Source organism: Myotis brandtii, unplaced genomic scaffold (assembly GCF_000412655.1).
Source record: "Myotis brandtii unplaced genomic scaffold, ASM41265v1 scaffold115, whole genome shotgun sequence".
Lineage (NCBI taxonomy): Eukaryota > Metazoa > Chordata > Mammalia > Chiroptera > Vespertilionidae > Myotis > Myotis brandtii.
In genome coordinates, this window is record NW_005353967.1 from 19759627 (window position 1) to 19763519 (window position 3893).

Sequence of the window (3893 nt, forward strand, 5' to 3'; positions counted from 1 at the left end):
CTTGACCGGAATCGAACCTGGGACCCTTCAGTCCGCAGGCCGGTGCTCCATCCACTGAGCCAAACCGGCTAGGGCAGTGATATGTTGATTTTATCACAAACTTTCAAAGTACCCAAGAACATTTTCATATTACATTGTCTCATATACAGCTATGAAAAATTAAGGGAAAGGAATGTTGAAGACTTATGGGTATTCTAAAGAGCATAATATTTTAAAACACAGCTAACTTTATATTTACAGACATGGAGTTTGGGTGGAGAAAGGGTGTAAATTTCTTCGGGAAAACAGCTTCCTAGGTCACAAGAGTTGGGGCTATCATCTGCTGGCAAGGGAAGCATGGGGACAAGGGCCGGAGCTCAGGCCCTGGGACACTTGGATCACCACCAGCAAATATTTAATAGAAAATCTTAGCTCATTCATGCCTGGTAAAATTCCTTACCCTCAAAGTGTCTACATCATTGCTGAACCAGGCCAGGAAGAGTCAGACCTGACCCACCAAGGCAGGTTAAACTGGTATGCATACATTTTAATGGATGTAGAGCACCCACTGCCCTCCCCATTCCTGTCCTTTTCCCAATTCCTATCCTTTCCTGGAATCTCCCAGAAGAGTATAGATGCCAACCTCCAACATGGAGCATACTAATGCATTTAGAAAATCAATGAGTTTATCTAATATTTTACTGTTATGAATGAATTCTAGAATGAATGAATGAATGAATGAATGAATGAAACAAACTGAATCTTGAGTACTTTTTCTTTATCAGGCATTTGTTATTTTAAAAATCTTCTTCCTTGCATGGATACAATCTGCTGTTATTGTTCGTTTTTTGTTATTGTTTTTATAGTTGTTATCTTTTAAAATAAACATAATATTGTTTTATGAAATTATTTTATGGTAATATAAATTCATAGCCCTACTTTTTCTAAAACTAAATGTAGACCATACAGTAGCTTCCAATAAGAGACACATATGAACACATTTATTGGGACAGAAATATAATACCAAAGTTATAAAAAGGAGGAGGAAGCATATACTCTAGCCCCAAAGGCTAACATGGCAACTATGCAAGATTACTAATTCTGTTTCTGCCACCAGAAAAAGAAGACTAATACAATATTGCTCTTAGAATGGGAAATAAAGAAACCAGTTTTTCAGAAGGGCTTTTCCCCCTACTACTAAACCCTAAAATATAGTAAACACATTATGTAATGCCTTATGTAGGTGACAATAGTTTTACAGCAAATTTGGTCCTTGCACTCTCTAAAAGATAAACGCAGTAATGGGGAATCTGGAGAAGACTTAGTTAATGTTGCATAAATATATAACTTTACAATAATCTAAGGAGATACAAGTACAGCTCTTAAAAGTCACCAAAAAGTAGATGGATAACATGTTATTTAAACAATCTTGACTAAATGTCATTTTTCTCTGCTTATCTTTTTAAGAAAGTAAAATAATGACAATCCAGGGTTATTCTCCAACTAGAATGTAGTGTTAGGATTTTATGTTGCTGACTGATAGAAGATACTACATCTTGTACATCAGGCAAGCAGGGGGCAAGGCTAACACCTATTAAGCAAGTTGAAAACCTTGCCCCAAACTCTGCTCTTAGGGAAGGTGAACTGCAGAATACCTGAGCCAAAGCCAGAATTTTCCCTCAAGAATCACCTTTGCCTCCATTCTAGTATCTGGCTGAGGTACTAGAAACATACAAATCTGAATTGCATGGGACTCATCGTCTAATCAGTGGTGCTTGGGCAGGCAGAGCCTGGTATACATAAATAAGCTTGATGTGGAAAACTTTTAGAGCAGGTGTCATTAATTTTGCCTCTCAGCCATAGAAAAAGTCTAGTAATGTTCCTGTGGAACATTCGATGCTGAACAGCATAATTTCCTGACATGCCTGCCAGAGTGAATTAGCTGCAAACTGTACAACCAGTAACCTACACAACTTGACCTATGACACGGAGCTAATTTGAATTCTGGTGAATGACCACAGAAGGCAGAAGCTGAAATCTGAGCTACTCTTTCTGCAGAAGTTAAGACAGTGGGAACAGTCGCTTATAGAGACCACCCATAATACATGTTATTAAAACTACATCATGAGCATACAGAGGCATGTCTGTATGATTTGCTATGGCAAAGGGGCTTGCATTCCAGTAATGAAAAAGTGGCCTCCATGAGATTCATGTTTCTATTAGAATAATTATTGAAAGGGCAGTGAAATAAGGGTAAAGTCTTTAGTAGTTAGGGATCTATATGAAACCCTATGAAGGCCAACGGTAAGAATTTTCCAATGAGTAAACAGGTTTGAACTGGCTTAATCCTGACCCCCTTTTTTTTATTCGGATGTGTTACCCTTAAACTCAATTTCCTAGGAGAATGGTGACCACCCACCCTATCAAGGTCTCCAGGTTCTAGGCAGCTTTCATCTATGCTCAGACTGCTTTGTGCCAAGGCACATTTATCCCTGAGCCACACAAGACACCCTCATGCTTGCTACATTAACCAAGAGCACAAGGGATGTCATTGTCCTTTCTGCTGGCGTATAGTCCCCAAGTGGCTTCAGCCACACCTCAGCCCAAACAAGTCTCTCTGCAGATACTGAGAGCCTGGGAGCCTGGTATGCCTGCTAGCCTGCTCAGGAGTGGTATGGTGCCCAAGTCCGTGAGGAGACAAGCCCTTGCAAGCCATAAAATAAAAAATTGATTAGAACTCAGAGAATGTTGTAACAATTTTTTTCTTGGACAAAACACCAAAGGAATCTCCCCTTTCTCCCAGAGCTATAGGCTGAAGGGGGATAAATTTCTATAATTCATCTCTGACACACTTTCCTACAGATTATTAATCCATAGTTTTCCTTATTTCACCTTTTTTGGGAAAAGGAGATGACTTTTTCCTACAGTTGCTATTGATAAAATTTTGTTGTCAGTTGTGTTGTTATAAATACTTGCTTGATTTGGGTCCATCTCTTTTGTCCATTTATTTACATTAATTTTTGAATAGGCATAAAATTCAAAAGGAAAAAACAATGTAATCTTAAAAGTTTCCTTTTAATCTTATTCTCCCAAATACCCAGTTCAAATTTCTGGAAGCATCTATTGTTATCAGTTTCCTTATACATTTTATAGGCATATATGTTGTTGTTTTTTAAAAACACCAAAAATAGCAGAGCATACATCTTGATTCTTTTTATTCAACAATATATTTTAACAATCCTATATAATAAAAGGGTAATATGCAAATCGACCGAATGGCAGAACAACCGGTTGCTATGGCTGACAACTGGCGAGCGCAGCAGCGGTGGCCATCAGTCGGACACCCCCCGAGGGGTCCCAGACTGCTAAAGGGCACAGGCCGGGCTGAGGGCCCCCACTGCCCCCAGTGCACGAATGTCATGCACTGGGCCTCTAGTCACTTCATAATAGTACAAACAAATCTGCTTCATTCATTTTAAAAGTTACACAGCACTTATCTCATGGTTGGACTATAACTTAAGCTGTGCCTATTGGTGGACATTTAGGTTGTTTCCTTTGCAGTAATATACCAAGCTGAATTTAATATACTTATATATTTGTATTATTTATTTATTTATTTGAGAGAGAGAGAGAGAGAGAGAGAGAGAGAGGTTTCTTGTTCCACTTATTTATGCCTTCATTGGTTGATTCTTATATGTGCCCTGACTTGAATGAGGATCAAACTTGCAACCTTGGTGTATGGGGATGATGCTCTAACCAACTGAACTACCTGGGCAGGGCCAAATTGTGTTTAATTTTAAATACATGTGTTTAATTTTAATAACTATTGCCAGACTGTCTCCCAGAGAAGGCTGTAGTCATTTACTGTCCCACTATCAATGTATCGGAGAGCCTGTTTCTCCACATTATGACCA